The 25,277-nt window shown below is 43.7% G+C and overlaps 1 protein-coding gene across 1 annotated transcript in view; it reads right to left on the bottom strand.

Annotated features, from left to right (window-relative positions):
• The window catches only part of LOC126235974 (serine protease inhibitor 88Ea-like), a 32,863-nt gene extending 19,641 nt beyond the window's left edge, over positions 1-13,222 (bottom strand). The window contains exon 1 of the mRNA XM_049944949.1: positions 13,074-13,222. The gene's annotated coding sequence lies outside the window, so the exon portion shown is untranslated. The remainder of the gene's footprint in view (positions 1-13,073) is intronic.
• Between the last annotated feature and the right edge of the window lie 12,055 nt (positions 13,223-25,277).

Here is a 25,277-nt window from a genome sequence, read left to right as displayed (position 1 = left end):
TCTATACTTGTAAGTAAATAAATGAATTTGATCAACTAAAGCTCTCTTGATTCTGTCAGATCCCTTTCCTTCCTTGGTTCTGGGAGAGCGGCAATGGGAAGACGTCCCCTGCCTTCTTTGCCCCCGACCCTTCTCTCGAGTCAAAAAAGTGGCTAGGACAGCTGGTTTTCACCCAGTAGACCCGAGTTCGATTCCCGACATGGGAATGAATTTTAATTTCCTGTAAATGACCACACATTACGTCTTCCGATAATACTTACATGTCAATCCGGCATTATCAAACTGCATATAAGTGTCAAAGTCACTGTAAGAACACATGTTACTAGCGAGTTATAGTTTGAATGCTTTAAGACCGATAAATCTGCCACAACAGATGGTTTACTGGTTCGAATCCCGAGCTGTCGAACTCGTTTTAATTGATCATCACGTAAATCAAATCGTCTGAAACTTTCCTACTAACGTGATTATTCATTCGAGACATGGCTGTTAGCTATACTATCTACGATTGCTTCCAGCGTATTACCAACAACACAGACATAAAACTGCACATTTTCAGAGCAGTAAAGGGAGCCAGTGAGATGTGAATAAAAATAAGTTTCGGATTTCGGCAGTTGAATGCTCACGGAGCTTAGTCACCAGACATGTAGTGGATTGCGCCAAATTTGAACTCTGCAACAAATGAAGTTTCATTTCGAGAACAAGTTAGAGGTAAGGAAAACATTTTTAATTGTTCCAACGCTCAAAAGAAAAAAGTGATCAATGTTTCATGTCTATCAAAACATTAAATTAACGAACCTTGAAATGCAGTTTGAAAGTACTAGTTTACCTTACAACGCCATGATTCAACACGCCTTAGAAAATTTGGTTTCGATGGAACTCAAGCGGAAAACAGTAAACAGAAAAGCTCATCATACGAATGAGAAGTAATTCTCTGTGAAACACCGTAAAAATTTCCAGGAAAATGTCTTGAGTCAAATTGCGAAGACCCATTAGCGTGGTATTCACGGTGTACGTACGAGAAACAAACGCTGGAAATAACACCCCGTGATATTAAACAGTTTTACGCCAGACCTCGTACGTGCTATGCTTCGTACCCTATCTCGCATATCAGGAAAGGAGCCGTAATAAAGACAGTGGCGCGTGAGTCAAACAGCGTTTGTTTTTCACGCCACTATTTGTGCAGAATTCCGAGTAGGCGCACCCTCAGTTGCATTGTGAGCAGAGTTGGTTCATGACTGCCGGCCGCGGTGGTCTCGCGGTTCTAGGCGCGCAGTCCGGAACCGTGCGACTGCTACGGTCGCAGGTTCGAATCCTGCCTCGGGCATGGATGTGTGTAATGTCCTTAGGTTAGTTAGGTTTAAGTAGTTCTAATAAGGGAACCTCCCCATCACACCCCCTCAGATTTAGTTATAAGTTGGCACAGTGGATAGGCCTTGAGAAACTGAACACACATTAATCGAGAAAACAGGAAGAAGTTGTGTGGAACTATGAAAAAATGAGCAAAATATATAAACTGAGTAGTCCATGCGCAAGATATGCAACATCAAGGAGAATGGTAGCACCGCAGCGTCGTGGTCCCGTGGTTAGCGTGAGCAGCTGCGAAACGAGAGGTCCTTGGTTCAAGTCTTCCCTTGAGTGAAGACTTGAATCCTTTATTTTCAGTTTATGTGACAAACTATTATGTTTTCATCAGTTTTTTGGGAGTCATTATCACATCCACAAGAAAACCTAAATCGGGCAAGGTAGAAGAATCTTTTTACCTATTCGCCAAATGTACAAGTTAGGTGGGTCGACAACAAATTCCTGTCATGTGACGCACATGCCGTCACCAGTGTCGTATAGAATATATCAGACATGTTTTTCTGTGGAGGAATCGGTTGATCTATGACCTTGCGATCAAATGTTTTCGGTTCCCATTGGAGAGGCACGTCCTTTCGTCTACTAATCGCACGGTTTTGCGGTGCGGTCGCAAAACACAGACACTAAACTTATTACAGTGAACAGTGACGTCAATGAACGAAAGGACAGATCATAAATGCGCGAAAATAAAGAAATTAAAATTTTCACTCGAGGGAAGACTTGAACCAAGGACCTCTCGCTCCGTAGCTGCTCACGCTAACGACGGGACCACGGCGATACTAGACTGACGCTCTGCTTGATGTTATCTATGTTACGCATGGACTACTCAGTTTCTATATTTTGCTTATTTTTTCGTAGTTCCACATAACTTCTTCCTGTTTTCTCGATTGATCTTTGTTCAGTTTTTCAAGGCCTATCCACTATGCCAACTTATACCTAAATCTGAGGGGGGTGCGATGGGGAGGTTCCCTTGTAAGTTCTAGGGGACTGATGACCACAGCAGTTGAGTCCCATAGTGCTCAGAGCCATTTGCACCATTTTGGTTCATGACTGACTCACGCACGCGCTATTCAGCAACGCGGAAGCGACCGGCAACTGTCATAAAGAGAAGCGCCGCTTTATGCGTCACCACACGCGTATAGATATATCGAAGCGATTTCATAAATCCATTGTAGTTGTATAGTTGACATATTGCCTCAAAACTCAACACTCATGTAGAAAAACTCAAAAAATATTTGTATTGTTGCAGCCGAATTTCAGATTTCTGTCAAGAGAGCGCAGCAGTGACCAGTTTGGCAAGATGGCGACAGGCGCAGAGAAAGCGTACGTTGTGCTTGAAACGCATTCCCAACAGTCTGCCGCTAACAGTGCATCGACGCTTCAGAGCGAAGTTCGACGAGATCCACACACTTCCAACTCTATTTGGCGATAGCATGCAGAGCTTCAAGTTCAAGATGCCTGGTAAGGAGAAATCAACGGGTCGGCCTGCAGTGAGTCAACAAACGGTTGACCGCGGGTGGGGGCGAATTTCGCACGTAGTCCACAGAAGTCGATGAACAGAGCAAGCAGAGAGCTTAACATACAACTGACTTTTTGCAAGGACTTCAGGAAACGACTGAAGCCGAAGCCCTGCTGCTTACGTACATGTGCGCTTATCACACTCTTCAGTGTCACCGAAAAAGAAAAATTATAGAAATAAAAATGAATTTTTAAAGCACCATGTTTTTAAATCGGGCTACGAACTATAAAATAATTTCTCCTAGCGCCGTACAGATATTCCTCAAAATTCGTGATTGTGAATTTTTAATAGCCATGAAAATACTTGTAAGGACTGAAACGTAAAACGTGGAGCACATGCAATAGACAACAATAGTACGTAGGTGAACTACTCGTGCACCATTAATGAAGGCAAGCCAATCTTGATTCCATACAAGAATTTTGCAAGCTACGTATTTCGTATATGAACTGCAGTTTTCCAGTATCTTTCCAATAAATCGAAGCCTTCCATTAGCTTTAACTGAATTACAACTCGGCTTACGTAATCGGCCCGCAGGCATCTGTATGATCTGACGGACTAGGGATGCGCTTCATTAAGCGAATAGCCTAATCATTTCCTAAAGTGCACAACCTTAATAAGTGAAGACGAAATACGAAGCGAAACTGCTCGTATGATTGAAACTGACGAGAAATACGGACCGTGGAAAACCATTAACATTAGACTGCCTTGCAGAACGAGACTACGGGATCGACAACCCACTAGCTATAGAAAACGGGTGTGGTACATCAGAAAGTTAAAAGAAGACAAATCTGAACCACAGACTTTTGGCAGCGCTGGGCGTTAAGTTTGCAGTGATATAGAAACTGATACGACATATATTGTGCCTGGTGTCCATTTTCAGCTTATTTTACACGCGATGGGAGAGTGTCACATGCCAGCATGTAAATCAGCCGCCAATCACCTCGCGGTCGGTTCAGTAACCTCAATGATCGGTTGACTGTGCCGAGTGTGGAGTTCTAAAATAGTGCTGACGGCTGGGCATGCATCGGCTAGCACCAGAAGCTACACAATTCTCGCCACTTCTGAAAAAAAGGGTTATTGTGTTCTTACAATATCTGAAAAAAAGGAAATGGCCTACACTATGCCCAAATAGAGTAAAGAGGCGATGCGATTTGTACTGCCTTCTAAATATTGTTTAATACACTATTTTTATTTGCTCGGCAAACAATTGTTGATGTACTGAAATGTCTGGACACTCCCTATTCTTCCAGTTCTGTGCAGTGTGGAACGTTTAGCATACGACTTTCTGCTACGATTCTTCTCATCGTCAATAAACTTTTTAATACTGTTACTATGTTCCGACTTTTTGTCAAATGAGCATTGCGTGATGACCTCACTATCTAGGTGGCGTGTCAGATTGCGCAACAATTTTGGCGCAGACGTGTAAACGGAAACGTCAACAATAAGCCACAGGCATTGCAGCAGATTCGTTTGTCGCGAGTAAAGGACTGAGACAAGACACGCCTGTTAAAGGGGCTTGTAAGTCCACTTTTACCAACTGGAGATGTACGTCTACCGATTACGACGATCCAGCCAAACATGATTCAGTAGCGACGCGAGATGATTAAACAACGGCGCAGTGTTGTCTAAATTCATTTTTTGTCGTACTACAGAAAGCTCAGTGGAAATTCACGTGAGTGCACCTCGCGAATGCCAGAGTTCCAGCACGTGCCAGGCGCGACCAGAAGTTTCCTTAGCGCGGCCGCCAGATGGCAGGCAGGTGCTCTAAGGCCGCCCGGTCAGCGTCGCCGTATAGTCGTATACCCTGCAGATTCACCCCGACGAATTTCGGTGAGCCTACCGCACGTGTCCTTGGTAGCATCGCGTCCCATACATCGACGTAATATCGCTTCTGGCAAACCGGTTTGGATTCACAGCGACCTTTCGATGCAAGTAGCTGATTCCAGATAGCTTATCGGACCGCCAAGCGATAATTTTACTCGCATCTGACAATACCTGAATTATTGAGAGTCAGCAACTTAACTGCTTAAAGTAATGACTGACAAAGATTACTCACAATCCTTTGTTTTTGAAGCGGTAGCAGCGACTGCATTTGTAGATTTAAGGATGGGGATTCATGTCCTATTATGCAAACAAGTATTCATTTTTATGTCCAAACCTGTTTAAGCATATCAGAACTGGTTACCGGCACTTTTATTCAGTTATTATTGTGGATCTCGGGTGCTAGAACCATTTTTTGATTGCAGTACAGGGTGTCTTTCGAAGCAAAAAAAGGATGGTAAGCATGGAAGAGGTGATACCATGGATCAAAGCAAGAGAAAATGTCCAATGAACATGAGCTGTAAAGTGCATTTCTTAAGAGCTTTGAGCACTTGTTCATCTTCACTAATGTGAAACATCTCTTCTGCTGAAAAAGTGTCCACTTAAAGTATGCATTTTAGAGCTCGTGTTTAGTAGACAATTTTTTCCTGTTTTGGCCCATACTACCACCTCCCAAAATATGGAATGCAAAGAGCTTGCAGTAGAAGAGATTTGTTTGCCCGTATAGAAGCTGAAAAAGTGCCCAATGCTCTTGAGGCGTACGTTTTAGAGTCCAGGTTTAAGTAGATTTTTTCCTTCGAGTTATTGTTCCTGTCATATCCCTAAATACTATCCATTCCTCTTGGGACGCCCTGTATAGCTTGGCATATTAAGGTCTTGTAGGAATACTCACGGAACCCTGGTAATTTTCTTTTTTAAGGACCACATTTGCACGTTGCAACTTCGATGCTCACAAAACTTTTTTTTATTTTTTTTGCAGCAGTGTGCTTGGGTTTCGGTGGAAACAGCTGAATAGCAACATGGACCAAACACACAGCAAAAACAACTTATTTTGTATAAGTTTGACGTTATTACATGAAAGTATGGCTCTTCAAAAACATTTACTGGATTTCTGAGTGTGTATTCCTACAACAGATGAGTAAGCAGGTGAGAAAACGTAAAACACAGTAACTATCGCGAGCTATATAATTCAACAATGGTACTACAAGACCTAGCACTCTACATAAGGAGACCTGAATAAAAAAACACAATGTTGATGGCACAAATGTGCTGAAATTTGTTTGGATATAAAAATGAATAGCTGGCTGCATATTGTGCAGAACTGAATTTCCATAATTAAACATTATTATCCTCAACAAATTAGATTATTGTATGGCATTAGTGGCCGGAAGGCCCGACGTTATGTCGATCGAAGTCAAAAACAGTGAGACACCACCAGTCCGAAGAGTACCGTATCCTCTGCACAAAAGAACATTATTTGGTGTGTGTAATCGCCTTTGCTTTCCTCCTACCAAAGAGGTCACTTGGACAGTTCGTGGTGAGCGAAGTTCAGAACAACGTAACATACATTACTGGCCATTAAAATTGCTACGCCACGAAGATGACGTGCTACAGACGCGAAATTCAACCGACAGGAAGAAGATGCTGTGATATGCAAATGATTAACTTTTCAGAGCATTCACACAAGGTTGGCACCGATGGCGACACCTACAACGTGCTGACATGAGGAAAGTTTCCAACCGATTTCTCAAACACAAACAGCAGTTGACCGGCGTTGCCTGGTGAAACGTTGTTGTGATTCCTCGTGTAAGGAGGAGAAACGCGTACCATCACGTTTCCGACTTTGATAAAGGCCGGATTGTAGCCTATCGCGATTGCGGTTTATCGTATCGCGACACTGCTGCTCGCGTTGGTCGAGATCCAATGACTGTTAGCAGAATATGGAATCGGTAGGATCAGGAGGGTAATACGGAACGCCGTGATGGATCCCAACGGCCTCGTATCACTAGCAGTCGAGATGACAGGCATCTTATCCGCATGGCTGTAACGGATCGTGCAGCCACGTCTCGATCCCTGAGTCAACAGATGGGGACTTTTGCAAGACACCCATCTGCACGAACAGTTCGACGACGTTTGCAGCATCATGGACTATCAGCTCGGAGACCATGGCTGCGGCTACCCTTGACGCTGCATCACAGACAGGTGCTGCGATGGTGTACTCAACGACGAACCTGGGTGCACGAATGGCAAAACGTCATTTTTTCTGATGAATCCAGGTTCTGTTTACAGCATCATGATGGTCACATCCGTGTTTGGCGACATCGCGGTGGACGCACATTGGAAGCGTGTATTCGTCATCGCCATACTGGCGTATCACCCGGCGTGATGGTATGGGTTGCCACTGGTTACATGTCTCGTTCATCTCTTGTTCGCACTGACGGCACTTTGAACAGTGGACGTTACATTTCAGATGTGTTACGACCCGTGGCTCTACCCTTCATTAGATCCCTGCGAAACCCTACATTTCAGCAGGATAATGCACGACCGCATGTTGCAGGTCCTGTACGGGCCTTTCTGGATACAGAAAATGTTCGACTGCAGCCCTGGCCAGCACATTCTCCAGATCTCTCACCAATTGAAAACCTCTGCTCAATGGTGGCCGAGCAACTGGCTCGTCACAATACGCCAGTCAGTACTCTTGATGAAGGGTGGTATCATGTGGAAGCTGCATGGGCAGCTGTACCCGTACACGCCATCCAAGCTCTGACTCAATGCCCAGGCGTATCAAGGCCGTTATTACGGCCAGAGGTCGTTGTTCTGGGTACTGATTTCTCCGGATCTATGCACCCAAATTGCGTGAAAATGTAATCACATGTCAGTTCTAGTATAATATATTTGTCCAATGAATACCCGTTTATCATCTGCATATCTTCTTGGTGTAGCAGTTTTCATGGCCAGTAGTGTAGTATGAGATACGTTTCGTGTTAGTGAACGGGGATTAGCCAGTGCGTGCAAGGAAGGCTTAGCGTGAATGCGTTAAATCAATTTAATGGTCATGTACTAATTACGGTCACACATTACAATGCCGATACCCAACAATCTCCAGTGGGAATATGTCACAAATAAGGAGCTGCTGCTTCTTGAAAAGCCTTAGCCACAAAATTCGAAAGGCCCACTTAACAATTATTCAAGAAACGTGTCACTTCGTGCAACACACGGCCACAAAGCAAAAATCAGAGAAATTCTTGCATATACTTGGGGATATCGACAACCGGTCTTTCGCGCATCACCGGCAAATGGTATGTAAAGGTGGAGAAATGTATCTAATTCAGTCTGGACGGTGGACAGTGCTACTGTTAAAAAACAGTAGTTGATCTGGTCACAAACTGCAACCAGTCTTTTGAAATGAGATATTGTTCCACAACAATAAATTGTGCTACACCATGTGACCTGAGCCCCACACGTATGGTAGCTTGCATAGAACTGACAGGACGTAATGTTTCCACTGAAATGCTGAGCGCTTTCAATGAGACCTTATCAGGCGTTTGGCACATAGAACTATATTTCCTCAACTTATTTAAGGGCGCTATACAACAATGCATGGGTCAAGCTTCAGCTTTACTTTTAGAACATATGTAATAGTTCTGTATTCTGTGCACCTGATAATGAGGGCAAATCTTGAAACGCACTGGGTTTTTACAAGGGTCGCTCAATAAATATCGAGGAGGTGGCGCAGTAGTTAGCACACTGGACTCGCATTCGAGAGGCCGACGGTTCATCAAACCCGCGTTCGGTCATTCAGATTTAGGTTTTCCGTTATTTTCCTAAGTGGCTTCCGGCGAATGCCGGGATGGTTCGTTTGAAAGGACATGACTAAACTTCTTTCCCCATCCCTGGTATGTTCCGCCCTTGTACTCCGTCCCTAAAGACGTCATCTTCTCTTGAATAAATAATGCCCTGTTTTAAACAGATAAATGGCAGTGTCCTTTTAGGTGCACCAAATTTGACGTTTTTCTGGATGTGCAAAGTTCCGAACAATTCCGACAGACGGTAACGCTGACGCATGGAACGCGATGGAGACTATGTAGAAAAATAGTACATGTAAAAAAAAATGTTGACTGATATTGTCATCAAATTCAAACTCTTAAGAATAAGTATGTTCTGAGAAAAAATTTGTGGGCCGTTATTTATTGAACTACTCTCTTATTGTCATAACGATATAGTAACGTAACGATTTAACTGAGTTATTTGTTCAAATTCGTAGAAATATTGCGTGCAAATGTCTATATTCAAATAGTCCAAGACCCCGATTTCAGCGAAGACTCATTGAACGAACAATTTGCAGGCACCTACGTATCACTCGCATATTAATCGCTACGGCAAACTTGGATCAAACTTCAGCAACCAGTAGACAAGAATGTAAACAAGGAAGGACGATTGTAATTCAATGTACCTTCGACTTCTAGGGCCCCTTGAGACGCGTGAAGATGTTGGGAGGATCCGCCCACGGCCTTGGCGAAGGAAAAGTAGAGACTTGGAAGGAGAAAGAAAAGACAGTATAAACGTCTCTACCCACACAGCAGGTGCCCAAGTAGCTTTCCACTGCTCAGCGGAAACAATCCATCACACCATTCCCATCACGTAACACATGCATATTATACAACTTACAAATCTCGCATTAAATATAATACAAATCTCAGCCTATCCTGTGAAAATAATCTAACGAAGCTGTCCATATGGCATGTTTTCTCTCTGCATATGGAAAAGATGTACACAAATACTTTCGTGAATCGTGCAAAAAACTAACGCATCCCCTCCTTTTTTTCCAAGAAGTAACCAAGATCGAAACCGGAGCAATACACAACTGCGGTCATATGATAACAGACACTCTGAATCAGAAAGAGTCGGACCGAACACACAGCTTTCAAGTTTCAGTTAGCTGTTCGAGCATCATTGATGCCTCCCCCCTTTCTCCGCCCTCCCCTCCCCCCCCCCCCCCTCTCTCTCTCTCTCATTAGCAGTGAGAGCCCCATAGTCGAAGGAACATTAAGCCTCTCTGATAACCAGGGATTTACAACACACACAAATCACATTTCCACTTTCGGAGATAATTTACGTACGGTAGGTAACTCATGTAGCAGCCGAGAGACACGCGCTCAGTCCATTCCGCAGAGAGCAACTGGTTTTCCCTGGGAGCTGACCTTGACTGCAGAAAAACGTCAAGTACTACGCTTCGCTGCATGTAAAATTTAACGACCTTCGCTTGCTGAGTTAGTCAAAACGTCAGGCATTCAAGCTGGACCATTACTTGCTTTATGAACGAAGCAGAAGACATCACGTTTTATGCAACTGTTACGATCCATTTCGGCAGAACTACGCCCTCGTCATATGTAGCATTAAATCACAGCAATTACAACAACGAAGTGAAAGCAACACAATCAGAAATTACGCAATGGATTTTAGTCCGAATTTTCATAGCTAAACAATCAGTGGGAAACGGGGAATCACATTTACCAGCGTTGAAGTCTAGTTTTGCAAAAATGAGGTTTGTGATTTGAGCGAAAATTGAAACACTCACGAACAGCTTCTCCTAGAAATGTTTAAATAAAATGTCACAAAATATCAAATGACGCCATAAATCGGAACCTCTATGCTTCTTGATTATTATATGCTTAATAGTAATAGAATACTGATCGGTATTCGAATGTATTTCACGCTTTCAAAAAAACTGAGACAAATGGCCAAATGTTCTGTGACATGATTTGTCTGAACTCTAAACTGATTAGAGAAACATTTGGCGCGCTTTTTGAATGATGCCCGAACTTATATGCAACAACTATAAGATGCCGTCAAATGTTTCTCGAATCGATCTCATTTCTTACCTTATGCTAAATCATTTGACAAAACTTTTGACTTTTTTTCGGTTTTTTTAATTGTCAATCGTGAAGATGGTCTAATTCGGCCGAAACCATTACCTAAAACCTGATCCGGGCCGCTTTGCGTTCACAAAATAATAAAACAAGATCTCCAAGTCCTGTTGCGACATAATACGGCCTTTCTGTAAACACTTATCTGTTAAGAGTGTACTGTATTACACTAAGACATGATCACACAATCTTGGTACTGAGCGAAGCGAACAGAAGACCTCCATTTTCAAATAGTTAGGATACATGGAAACTGCACTACATTACTAGCATTATTGCGAGGCATTCTTCCCGCGCTCCAGAAAAATTACCGTAAGGCTGACATCAGTCTGATGTCTGCTTCGAACACAAGGGTGCGTTATTAGGCATACTCCTATTCGCTGTGATATGCAAGAAGAAACCCAAATATGTGGTACAACGGGAAATAAGCTCTGCCATAAACTTCACAATGGTTTGCAGAGTATGGCTGTAAATGCAAAGATTGTTACTCAAGATGTGCAAGGAACGCGGCCCAGGAGTATTAGCTAAAAATAATTGCAGAACATCTGAGTTTTACACGACATTCACTGGACAAACGATGCTCGAACAGATCAAAATTTTAATTAAATACTCTCGTATTTTCCCGAGAAATCAAAGGACATCTTGCACGATGCAGCTTTGTGGGTGAACCGGAGCGAGAGTAATTGCCGTGCGCACGAAACGGATAATGGCCGGACTGTTATTTCACGTGGGGCCACTCGTGCACAGACTGCAATGACGCAGAAGATAAGTATTTTCTGAAGAGGCTGTGTCCCCACATTATGAAACCATTGATACGTTCGCGCCCAGCTAATGGCATGCTGCTGGCGTGCTTCCGGTTCTCCAGACACACTCGTCGAACTTTCCAACGTTTCGACAGCACTAGCGACCTACACTGAAACCGCTGGTGAACAGTTCTTTGAAAGGAATGTCACACTTGCTGACGAATCAGTCGAAAGTCTTCTAAGCACATGTAGACCGAAGGACTTGCAGAAAGCATCATGACAGTCTGACGCTGATGCTAACAACTGCTGACACTCACTTTTTTGTTATGGGTCCAACGTAATTGTCTATTGGTAGCTGTGGAACATCTCTCAGTAATCCAATCGAGATATCAAATGCAGGGGCCATGCAGGTCAACAACAGATCGAACGTGGTTTATGGCGAAGAAACTTAGTTTCCGAAACGTATCGTAAGCAAACATTTTGGAAATGAGATATTGGTGTTTCACTGATAATGCACAACGAAACGATTAAATACTGACAGGAATACAAGAGATGGTTGGAATTCCAATGAAATAGATTTACTGTCAAAATGGACAATACTCCCCAAAATAATTTATAGTTATAAGTTCAAATTTCACGATGTGCTGGGCAGATCAAATACAAAACGAATATGTAATGAGCGTTACAGAAAACGTGTCGTGTAGCTTAGAAAAAGCAGTACGTAAGGAAGAACAAATTTATGGAAAAGAGTACAAAGAAAACTTTTTTGACAAGTGAAACAACTACAGCCATATTGGATTTTTCCTCGACTACGCCTGTCTGCTAAAATTAGCAAAAAGGCATTACAGTAACCGCTACGGTCACGATTTAATAGTATCTTGCTTGGACTTTCAATACCGAATAACACGGAGTGGCTTCTTAAAACATTAACGTTGACTGTTAACGAATTAAGACGTTCTTTCACATGCGCTTGGCATACAGTGCCACAATTATGTAGTTGAAATGTGCGTACTGCCGCACTTGCTCGATCCTGAGATTAGAAAACTGTGAAACACACGAATAAATTGTAGCTGGTAGCGGATATTACTAATTGTTAGAAGTGTTCAGAGCAAGGAAACACACTGTATTCACGAAAAGCTTTTTTTTTTTATCAGACTGTGACGCGGACATGCGAGTTAAAATGCTCTTTACACAGGCAAATAGAGAAAAGAAATAAAATATGGGCAGAATGAGCCATTTCCAGCCTTACATTTGTATCTCGAAGACTATCGGTTCGATTACTCATATTAACCGGATTAACTTTCGAGATTTCGCGATACTACGAAGGCAAAGAGGTGCTGATGTTACTGATTTTTCTTGCTGGTTTCCCCCAATCTATTGTAGAAGGACAGATACCGAGCTGTTACGACGTGTCCTATACCGTAGAACCTACAGCACGAGTGCGAGTTCACAATATAATAGCCCACAGTGAATGACGGAACTGCTACTGTTAAAGTGAGAAATACGGATACTACAACAGATCCGCAAAGCTGATCTTACAACAACGCGGTTCGAACTGCTGTTGGTAAACCACAGAATGCGACGCTAAAGAACAGCTCGCTACGAGGGAGACTGCAGCTTATAGAATACGCACACTATCCGGATGCGAGGGCGACGCGAGTAGCGAAAGACGCACTGCGCGCCGTGACCTAGGTCACTGCGACCTACCTGTCGAGTTGCGTTCTGCGCAGACGGTGCGTCGCTGTGGGTCGTGTTCTCTGCAGACGCTGCGTCTCTGCCAGAGGAGGGAACTGGACTAGCTGTCGCCGGCAGGAGGGCGCTGCTCATAGCCGCCGCGAGAGCTGCAGGACTTCCCAGCGCTTGCGTAACGCCCCCCACCACCTCAGTCCGACCAATCAGCGCGCGCGGCGAGGCCTGCGCTGGATGCCGACTTCCCGGTCAGTGGCAACGGCTCATCGCGCCTCCTTGGCCCTTGGGGAACGCCCAGCCCGGCGCAGCCACGCCGGAGGCCATCCGGCGTCTGATCTTCTTGAGCGAAGAAGGGGTTCCCGCCTCAACAGACCTGCGAAGTTGCAATTCACCGGGAGAAAATTCGCACGCCGAGTACATTTACCTAATTCCTTATTGTGCAGATGTGTGTGAAGTGCGTGACAGAGTGTGCCCCCAAACTCCCCGCGCCGGATCGAACTTGGGATATTGATAAAATATCGATATTTTCCCCAAAATATATCGATATATACTGGCGTTATTTTCTTCACCGATATGTCGAAATCGAAATTTCTTTCGCAATTTTCCATAAATATTGGAAGTTGTTCTCTTCCAATATTTATGGAAAATAGCGAAAAAAATATAATATAAAATAAAAATATCGGCACTTGATACTGCCATTTCGAAGTTGTTCTCTCCGCCGACCCCACATGATGTGGGAAAAGGCTGCGATGATGATGATGATGATTGGAAGTTGTTCCTTGATACTATAGTACAGTAAAACTTCGTTAACACGAATCTGAAGGGATCGAAAAATCAGGAGTTCGTGTTAAAAAAGTTCGTGTTAAGTGAAAAACACAGATTTTAATAAGTATACGTGTACAGCAGTACACTAATGTGTAATACACTACACTATCAATCACGTTATTGTAGACATATGACACTATAAAATGATTGCAAAATTACAAGTACTCACAAATTATGTATGTTACTTTCTTGGAAAAAATTCGGTCATGGTTCGCTTACCTTCATGGGAACGGTAATATTTAGTAATTTCACAACCACCTGTAATGATTGCGTCGGTAAACCCAGCAGTGAAGTCGGATGTTGAACCGAACCGTTCTAAACAGTCCAAGGCTGTAAACATCTCCTAACGGGTGGGTGGAATGGTATCTGTATTCTCTTCCTCTTCACTTTCTTCAGATGGCCCTTCTTGCGCCTCGTCCACAGCTTTTGGCACATCCGATTCCACAGAAGCACATACGGCAACATCGTCGTCTACACTAATGAATTCTTCGAAACTAATCCTAGGGTTCGCAACGTCCTGCAGAACTGTCCAGTCATCATGTGAAGTGGCATCTTCTAACTCGTGGACATCTTCAGTGTTGCTATGTCTCCAAGCTCTGTTAAAGCACTTCCCTATATGATGTGGCCCCCCCATGAACCATGGACCCTGCCGTTGGTGGGGAGGCTTGCGTGCCTCAGCGATACAGATAGCCGTACCGTGGGTGCAACCACAACGGAGGGGTATCTGTTGAGAGGCCAAACAAACGTGTGGTTCCTGAAGAGGGGCAGCAGCCTTTTCAGTAGTTGCAAGGGCAACAGTCTGGATGATTGACTGATCTGGCCTTGTAACAATAACCAAAACGGCCTTGCTATGCTGCTACTGCGAACGGCTGAAAGCAAGGGGGAAACTACAGCCGTAATTTTTCCCGAGGGCATGCAGCTTTACTGTATGATTAAATGATGATGGCGTCCTCTTGGGTAAAATATTCCGGAGGTAAAATAGTCCCCCATTCGGATTTCCGGGCGGGGACTACTCAAGAGGATGTCGTTATCAGGAGAAAGAAAACTGGCGTTCTACGGATCGGAGCGTGGAATGTCAGATCCCTTAATCGGGAAGGTAGGTTAGAAAATTTAAAAAGGTAAATGGATAGGTTAAAGTTAGATATAGTGGGAATTAGTGAAGTTCGGTGGCAGGAGGAACAAGACTTCTGGTCAGGTGACTACAGGGTTATAAACACAAAATCAAATAGGGGTAATGCAGGAGTAGGTTTAATAATGAATAGGAAAATAGGAATGCGGGTAAGCTACTACAAACAGCATAGTGAACGCATTATTGTGGCCAAGATAGATACGAAGCCCACACCTACGACAGTAGTACAAGTTTATATGCCAACTAGCTCTGCAGATGACGAAGAAATTGAAGAAATGTATGATGAAATAAAAGAAATTATTCAGATAGTGAAGGGAGACGAAAATTTAATAGTCATGGGTGACTGGAATTCGAGTGTAGGAAAAGGGAGAGAAGGAAACATAGTAGGTGAATATGGATTGGGGCTAAGAAATGGAAGAGGAAGCCGCCTGGTAGAATTTTGCACAGAGCACAACTTAATCATAGCTAACACTTGGTTTAAGAATCATGAAAGAAGGTTGTATACTTGGAAGAACCCTGGAGATACTAAAAGGTATCAGATAGATTATATAATGGTAAGACAGAGATTTAGGAACCAGGTTTTAAATTGTAAGACATTTCCAGGGGCAAATGTGGACTCTGACCACAATCTATTGGTTATGACCTGTAGATTAAAACTGAAGAAACTGCAAAAAGGTGGGAATTTAAGGAGATGGGACCTGGATAAACTGAAAGAACCAGAAATTGTACAGAGTTTCAGGGAGAGCATAAGGGAACAATTGACAGGAATGGGGGAAAGAAATACAGTAGAAGAAGAATGGGTAGCATTGAGGGATGAAGTAGTGAAGGCAGCAGAGAATCAAGTAGGTAAAAAGACGAGGACTAGTAGAAATCCTTGGGTAACAGAAGAAATATTGAATTTAATTGATGAAAGGAGAAAATAAAATGCAGTAAATGAAGCAGGCAAAAAGGAATACAAACGTCTCAAAAATGAGATCGACAGGAAGTGCAAAATGGCTAACAGGGATGGCTAGAGGACAAATGTAAGGATGTAGAGGCTTATCTCACTAGGGGTAAGATAGATATTGCCTACAGGAAAATTAAAGAAACCTTTGGAGATAAGAGAACGACTTGTATGAATATCAAGAGCTCAGATGGCAACCCAGTTCTAAGCAAAGAAGGGAAAGCAGAAAGGTGGAAGGAGTATATAGAGGGTCTATACAAGGGCGATGTAATCGAGGACAATATTATGGAAATGGAAGAGGATGTAGATGAAGATGAAATGGGAGATACGATACTGCGTGAAGAGTTTGACAGAGCACTGAAAGACCTGAGTCGAAACAAAGCCCCGGGAGTAGACAACATTCCATTGGAACTACTGACGGCCTTGGGAGAGCCAGTCCTGACAAAACTCTACCATCTGGTGAGCAAGATGTATGAAACAGGCGAAATACCCTCAGACTTCAAGAAGAATATAATAATTCCAATCCCCAAGAAAGCAGGTGTTGACAGATGTGAAAATTACCGAACATTCAGTTTAATAAGCCACAGCTGCAAAATACTAACACGAATTCTTTACAGACGAATGGAAAAACTAGTAGAAGCCGACGTCGGGGAAGATCAGTTTGGATTCCGTAGAAACACTGGAGCACGTGAGGCAATACTGACCTTACGACTTATCTTAGGAGAAAGATTAAGGAAAGGCAAACCTACGTTTCTAGCATTTGTAGACTTAGAGAAAGCTTTTGACAATGTTGACTGGAATACTCTCTTTCAAATTCTAAAGGTGGCAGGGGTAAAATACAGGGAGCGAAAGGCTATTTACAATTTGTACAGAAACCAGATTGCAGTTATAAGAGTCGAGGGACATGAAAGGGAAGCAGTGGTTGGGAAGGGAGTAAGACAGGGTTGTAGCCTCTCCTCGATGTTATTCAATCTGTATATTGAGCAAGCAGTAAAGGAAACAAAAGAAAAATTCGGAGTGGGTATTAAAATCCATGGAGAAGAAATAAAAACTTTGAGGTTCGCCGATGACATTGTAATTTTGTCAGAGACAGCAAAGGGCTTGGAAGAGCAGTTGAATGGAATGGACAGTGTCTTGAAAGGAGGATATAAGATGAACATCAACAAAAGCAAAACGAGGATAATGGAATGTAATCGAATTAAGTCGGGTGATGCTGAGGGAATTAGATTAGGAAATGAGACACTTAAAGTAGTAACGGAGTTTTGCTATTTGGGGAGCAAAATAACTGATGATGGTCGAAGTAGAGAGGATATAAAATGTAGACTGGTAATGGCAAGGAAAGCGTTTCTGAAGAAGAGAAATTTGTTAACATCGAGTATAGATTTAAGTGTCAGGAAGTCATTTCTGAAAGTATTTGTATGGAGTGTAGCCATGTATGGAAGTGAAACATGAACGATAAATTGTTTGGACAATAAGAGAATAGAAGCTTTCGAAATGTGGTGCTACAGAAGAATGCTGAAGATTAGATGGGTAGATCACATAACTAATGAGGAAGTATTGAATCGGATTGGGGAGAAGAGAAGTTTGTGGCACAAGTTGACCAGAAGAAGGGATCGGTTGGTAGGACATGTTCTGAGGCATCAAGGGATCACCAATTTAGTATTGGAGGGCAGCGTGGAGGGTAAAAATCGTAGAGGGAGACCAAGAGATGAATACACTAAGCAGATTCAGAAGGATGTAGGTTGCAGTAGGTACTGGGAGATGAAGAGGCTTGCACAGGATAGAGTAGCATGGAGAGCTGCATCAAACCAGTCTCAGGACTGAAGACCACAACAACAACAACATATGATGTGGCGATACTGAGTTCCAGGCTGCTGCGAAGGCTTTTATTGCGCCAAGCAGATTCCAATTTGGGGTTGCACTATTGGTTTCAGCAGCACAAATTGCAGCTCTTACAAGTCGCTTACGATAAGCTTTCTTTATGAGAGAGATTATGCCTTGGTCCAAAGGCTGAAGGCGGCTTGTGGCGTTGGGTGGAAAAAACTGAACCTTTATGTTGGATAGGTTCAGATCATGAACTTTATGGACAGTACATCTGTCCAATGTAAGAAGAACATGTCTATTTTGAGCAACCTTCGACTATTGAAACGAAGAAGCCACTTGCGAAATGATGTGCCATCGATCCAAGCTTTCTTGTGGTGAGAGTAGATGCAAGGTAAAGTGTCCAAGTGTCCATATTAATGTTTTTAAAACAACGTGGTTTCTCGGATTTACCGATAACCCAGGGACGAAACTTCTCACTGCCGTCAGCATTACAGCACAGTACAACAGTCACACGTTGTTTGCTTCATGCTCCACCGTGACACTTGTCACCTTTTATCCCCAGGGTGTGATTTGGAAAAAGATTGTAGAAAAATCCAGTTTCATCCATATTAAACACATCACACGAGGCATACTTTTCCCTCACTCGGTTGAATTCAGGCAATCAGCTGTTCGCACTTTCTTCATCAACTTTATTTGCTTCACCACAAATTTGTACAGATGAAATTGAATGTCTCTTTTGGAACCGATACAACCAACCAGCAGAACAACGGAAGTCTTCGATGCCCATATCTTTAGCAATATCATTTGCTTTTGACTGAATCACAAGGCAAGTTAAAGGTACGTTAGTTGCACGCATATGATTGAACCATTCTAGCAGTAACGTCTCGATGTCTTCATACTTGGCAGTACGAAGTCGTTTAGATTTTTCTCCAGAACCTGATGCCGCAGCTTTAATAATTTTTTCTCGATTCTTAATAATCATAGATAAAGTAGATTTAGGAATCCTAAACTGCTCTGCAATTGCTGTTTTCTTGATACCACGGTCCACTTCATATAGAATCTTAAGCTTTAACTGTACATTTAGAGCTGTCTGTTTCCTTTGCCATTTTCGCGTGCTACGGTACCGGTTGTAACTAGTTTTCATTCAGTATTCCAACTCGATACGGCTACGACTAACAGAACGCCTGTCAAATCTGGCACCGAGTACGTTCCTAAATGCTGGTGCACACATTATTGAATGTCTTACTTAGAATACTCTAAGGTCGGAAGTGTATGTTACAGTGAAATTTAAGTACGCTAGGAACTGAAACAGAGTTCGTAATTCGCCATAACCGAAATTCGTGTTAACCGATAAAACATACCATAAGAACAAACGTATTCCTGGTGAGACCAATATTTTTTTCACATTAACCGCGAGTTCGTCTTATGCGAGTTCGCGCTAACGAGGTTATACTGTATAACATAATTTTACTTGCACTGTTAAGGACTCGTACTATTTTTTGAGCTTTCATCACGTCCAGTCTGTCTCTTTGATTGTGTGAAGCAACTATAGACGGCACAAAGAAGAAACCCGATTGTGGCGGTTGGCGGTGTGAATGGATAACAACATATCCGATGTGTAGAAATAGCATACCAGTTGCGTTAAAAACAATTTTTAACGCCACTAGTGTGCTATTTCTTCATATCGGAATTCTTCAAAAACAGTTGCTAAAACTGACGAACAAAAGTCTAAATGACAAGATTGACTTGTGAGGAGATATACTGAGGGCCGGCCGCGGTGGTCTAGCGGTTCTGGCGCTGCAGTCCGGAACCGCGGGACTGCTACGGTCGCAGGTTCTAATCCTGCCTCGGGCATGGGTGTGTGTTATGTCCTTAGGTTAGTTAGGTTTAAGTAGTTCTAAGTTCTAGGGGACTTATGACCTAAGATGTTGAGTCCCATAGTGCTCAGAGCCATTTGAGATGTACTGAGGTAATCGGCGCTCGGTGCTACCATCAGAAACTGGAACGTTTAACTTCACCACGCAGTTTTGATACTACAGCTGCTAGGTCTCCGGCGTTTTCAGAAATTAAAAAACAGGCAAGTCGACGCAAAATGTTTCAGACAAATCCGATATGTGACGAAACCAAGTGACGGACCTATCGGACACCTATTGTGCCACTTGCCTCCAGTTACCATTGTTAGCAAAGTGGTTATCGCCATGCGTGAATGTGGCTCTGAGCACTATGGGACTCAACTGCTGTGGTCATAAGTCCCCTAGAACTTAGAACTACTTAAACCTAACTAACCTAAGGACAGCACACAACACCCAGCCATCACGAGGCAGAGAAAATCCCTGACCCCGCCGGGAATCGAACCCGGGAACCCGGGCGTGGGAAGCGAGAACGCTACCGCACGACCACGAGATGCGGGCCATGCGTGAATGTGCATCGGTTTCCTTTCAATACTTGCTGTAAGGGGGACAAGCGGGCTGCTAGCTTGTTGATGTACAGAATATCTAATAGGAAATCAGTATTTAAACGTAAAGCTTTAAAACTGGCAGTGTATTTACAGTGTGTAGCTTTCCGGTCGCCGTAATAGTTAGACGCATGACGCCAAAACTTAGGTAATCGGAGGATTATTTCGCATGACAAGGTGCACTGTGTTTGACTAAGTTTTGCATCTCAGTAGTTGTTATATACAGGACAGTTGCTGATGTCTGCAATGACATATGCGAAGCTCTCCAAAGAGTTTTTTAAAGGACGTATAAGGAAGGTATTGACAATAAATGGTGATAGGTGAAGTGTGGAACATACAAACTGCGAGAGTGTGGTGCCATCACACGGAAAGATACACTGAAGAGTCAAGGAAACTGGTAAACCTGCCTATTATCGTGTAAGGCACCCGCGAGCACGCAGAAGGCCGTAGCACGATGTGGCATGGACTCGACTAATGTCTGAAGTAGTGCTGGGGGAAATTAACTCTATGAATCCTATAGGGCTGTCCATAAATCCGTTAGAGTACGAAGGGGTGGAGATTCTTCTGAACAGCACGTTGCAAGGCATCCCAGATATGCTCAGTAATGGTCACGTCTGGGGAGTTTCGTGGCCAACGGAAGTGTTTAAACTCAGAAGAGTGTTCCTGGAACCATTCTGTAGCAATTATGGACGTGTGTGGTGTCGTACTGTCCTGCTGTTCATGTCCGTCGGAATGCACAATGGACATGAATGGATGCAGGTGATCAGACATGTTGCTTACGTGCGTGTCACGTGTCGTATCTAGATCTATCAGGGGTCCCATATTACTCCAACTGCACACCATTACACAGCCTCCACCAGCTTGAACAGGCCCCTGCTGATATGCAAGGTCTGTGAATTCATGACATTGTCTCCATACCCGTACACGTCCATCCGCTCGACAGAGTTTGAAACTAGACTCTTCCGACCAGGCAACATGTTTCCAATCATAAACAGTCCAATGTCTGTGGTGACGGGCCCAGGCGAGGCGTAAAGCTTTGTGTCGTACAGTCATGAAGGGTACACGAGTGTGTCTTTGGCTCCGAAAGCCAATATCGATGATATTTCGTTGAATGGTTTGCATGTTGACACTTGTTGATGGCCCAGCGTTGAAATCTGCAGCAATTTTCGGAAGGATTGCACTTCTGTCTTGTTGAACAATTCTCCTTAGTCATCGTTGTCCCGTTCTTGCAGGATCTTTTTCCCGGAGCAGCGATGTCGGAGATATGATGTCTTACCGGATTCCTGATATTCACGGTACACTCGTGAAATAGTCGTAAGGGAAAGTCCCCACTTCATCGCTACTTCGGAGATGCTGTGTCCCATCGCTTGTGCGCCTACTGTAACACCATGTTCGAACTCACTTAAATGTTGATAACCTGCCATTGTAGCAGCAGTAACCGATCTAACAACTGCGCCAGACACTTGTCTTACACACGCGTTGCCGACCGCAGCACCGTATTGTGCCTGTTTACATATCTCTGTGTTTGAATACGCATGCCTATACCAGTTTCTTTGGCGCTTCAGTGTAGTTGCTGCAGTTTATTCCAGTGATAACGCTTTTTAATAAGGTTGTTCTGGGCCTACCCCTTCATTTCTTTTTCCCAGAAATTTTCTTTGCCAGGTGGTTTTTTAAGCCGTTATGTCGAATTAGCTGCCGAATTAATTTAGTTTTTCTTCTCTATATCATGTTAATCAAAGTCCTTTTCTCTACAATTTCTTTCCGTTTTTGCTCATAAGGATTCCTCAAAAACCAGGATGTTTTCACTATATCCACATCTATATTTATTCTAATTTTCTTTCTTTCTTGTCCCTGGTGTCCACGCTTGACAACCATAGTTTAAAATGCTCCATTTAAATACCACGATCAATTTTTTTTCTTGTTTCTATATTAAGGAGATTGATTGTTAATTATCTACACTTATTAACGAATGCTTGTTTAATCATTGCAGTTCTTTTAATTTGCATTGTAATCCTCACTATTGAAGTGTGGTGTCTTTTCAGTCGGATGTGTCTAAAACAACAGGTACCACACATATAATAGCCTTGACAGCATTTCATGATATCTTCAGTGTGGATGCCCCCTAGGTCCTACCTCTTGTAGGAATGATGCGAGATGACGCGAGCAATTTTTTTTTTTTTTTTTTTTGTGGTTTTAGGGCGCACAACGTCAACGGTCATTAGCGCCCAGACTACTTTAGGAATGCACCGCGAGTCACAAGTTTAAAACAGCAACGAAACGGAAAACACGATGAAAGACATACTGACAGGCATAGGATTAAAAAAGAAAACAGCATAATCAAATGTGCTTTGAGAGGGGTGTCAAATTGATAAAATGGAGAACGCGAGCAGCTGCTCGTGGGTCATCCGCTAAAATGGCTTCTACAGTACATGGCAGGCCAAGATCGAGACGCAGGGTGTTAAAATCCGGACACGACGTTAAAATGTGGCGGACCGTCAGCAATTGCCCACATGGGCAGAACGGCGCCGGCGCAGCCGTCAGCAGAGACGCGAGCAATGAGGAAAATGGACGGGCAGTGCTACGGAAGTACTGTTCGACAATTTGGAATTTGGGTTGGATGTGCAGCGGTGAACAGATCGTCCAAGCTGTCAAGTCGAACGCTCACGTGTAGCGGAAAATGCGGTTCGAGTCCGTCCGTCACAAATTTTCACTTCTTGCAACTGAATTATTTCGAAGCCCTTAACCGGCTGACATCGTTATTTCTCTTTCATCATTACACACTGAGGTGACAATAGTCATGGGACAGCTATAGGTACATATTCAGTTGGTGCTAGTATCGCGTACTCAAGTTACAGAAGGGCAGTGCATTGGCGGAGCTGTCGTTTGTAATCAAGCGATTTAAGTGAAACAGTTTCCTTCGCGATTATAGCCGCACGACGGGAATTTATAGACTTTGAACGCTAGAGCTAGACGCACGGGAAATTCCACTTCGGAAATCTATAGGAAATTCAATATTCCGAGATCCACAGTGCGAAAAATGTGCCGAGAATACCAAATTTCAGGCTTTACCTTTCACCACGGACAACGTAATGGCCGACGGCCTCCACTTAACTGCCGGCCGCGGTGGCCATGCGGTTCTAGGCGCTGTAGTCCGGAACCGCGCGACTGCTACGGTCGCAGGTTCGAATCTTGCCTCAGGCATGGATGTGTGTGATGTCCTTAGGTTAGTTAGGTTTACGTAGTTCTAAGTTCTAGGGGACTGATGACCTCAGATGTTAAGTCCCATAGTGCTCAGAGCCACTTGAGCCATTTTCCACTCAACTACGGAGAGCGGAGCCGTTTGCGTAGAGTTGCCAGTACTAACAGACAAGCAACACAGCGTGAAATAACCGCAGAAATCAATGTCGGACGCACGACGAAAGTATCCTGTAGGACAGCGCGGCGAAATTTGGCATTAATGGGCTATGGAGGCAGACGATCGACGCCAGCGCCTTTCCTAACAGCACGAAATCGCCTGCAGCGTCTCTCCTGGGCTCGTGACCATATCAGTTGGTCCATAGACGAGTTCATTTGGTAAGAGCTGATAGTATGGATAGTGTGTGGCGTAGACCTCACGAAGCCATGGACTCAAGCTGTCAATAAGGCAATGCGCAAACTGATGGTGGGTCCATAAAGGTGTAGGCTGTGTTTACATGGAATGGACTGGGTCCTCTGGTCCAATTGACCCGATTATTGTTTGGAAATGGTAATTTCGGCTACTAGGAGACCATCTGCAGCCATTCATGAACTTCGCGTTCCCAAAAAACGATGTAGTTTTTATGAGTCAGGCCACAATTGTACGTGATTGGTTTGAAGAATATTCTCGACAGTTGGAGCGAATGGTCTGGCCACCTAGACCGCATGACATGAATTCCATCGAGGATTTATGGGACATAATCGAGAGGTCAGTTCGTGCACAAAATCCTGTGCAGGCAGCACTTCGGCAGTTACGGTAGGTTATAGGGGCAGTATGGCTTATTGAAACTTCCTGACAGATTAAAACTGTGTGCCGGACCGAGACTCGAAATCGGAACCTTTGCCTTTCGCAGGCAAGTGCTCTACCATCTGAGCTACCCAAGTACTACCGCGAAAGGCAATGGCAAAGGCAAAGGTCCCGAGTTCGAGTCTCAGTCCGGCACACAGTTTTAATCTGTCAGGAAGTTTCATATCAGCGCACACTCCACTACAGAGTGAAAAATCTCATTCTGGAAACATCCCCCAGGCTGTGGCTAAGCCATGTCTCCGCAATATCCTTTCTTTCAGGAGTGCTAGTTCTGCAAGTTTCGCAGGAGAGCTTCTGTAAAGTTTGGAAGGTAGGAGACGAGGTACTGGCAGAAGTAAAGCTGTGATGACGGGGCGTGAGTCGTGCTTGGGTAGCTCAGATGGTAGAGCACTTGCCCGCGAAAGGCAAAGGTCCCGAGTTCGTGTCTCGCTCCGGCACACAGTTTTAATCTGTCAGGAAGTTTCATATCAGCGCACACTCCGCTGCAGAGTGAGAATCTCATTCTAGTATGGCTTATTATTTCTGCAGGGGACTTCCAACGACTTGTAGAGGCCGTGCCACGTCGAGTTGCTGCCCTACGCTTCGTAAAGTAAGCTCCGACACGATGTTAGGGGGTATCCCACGACTTTTCCTAACCCAGTCTATTACTTGCAATCAACATTCCGGCGGGTACACCGGTTATTAACGTACCAGCATTTCAATTTGCAATGGCTTATCTCGCGCATATATTAACCTGTGATCTTGCAAAGTCAATCACTTAAATATGTTACCCAGATAAATGTATTCCCGAGATGTCATTAGCCAACGTTAATTACAACTTGGTGTTCCTGTTTTTTTTCCGTCAGTGTATATGTAAACGTTATGGCTGCGCTCAGAATGCACGCATCAAAGGTGTACGCAATTGTTCAGTGGAAAATATGTTTTCCGTTTCGAAGATATCTAAAAATTATCTCCGGACCACTGCTTTGCAAGACAGACACGAAACATTATCTGTTTTGCAAATT

This window comes from Schistocerca nitens, chromosome 2 (genome assembly GCF_023898315.1).
Source record: "Schistocerca nitens isolate TAMUIC-IGC-003100 chromosome 2, iqSchNite1.1, whole genome shotgun sequence".
Taxonomy (NCBI): domain Eukaryota; kingdom Metazoa; phylum Arthropoda; class Insecta; order Orthoptera; family Acrididae; genus Schistocerca; species Schistocerca nitens.
This window is presented reverse-complemented; position numbering and strand designations above follow the sequence as displayed.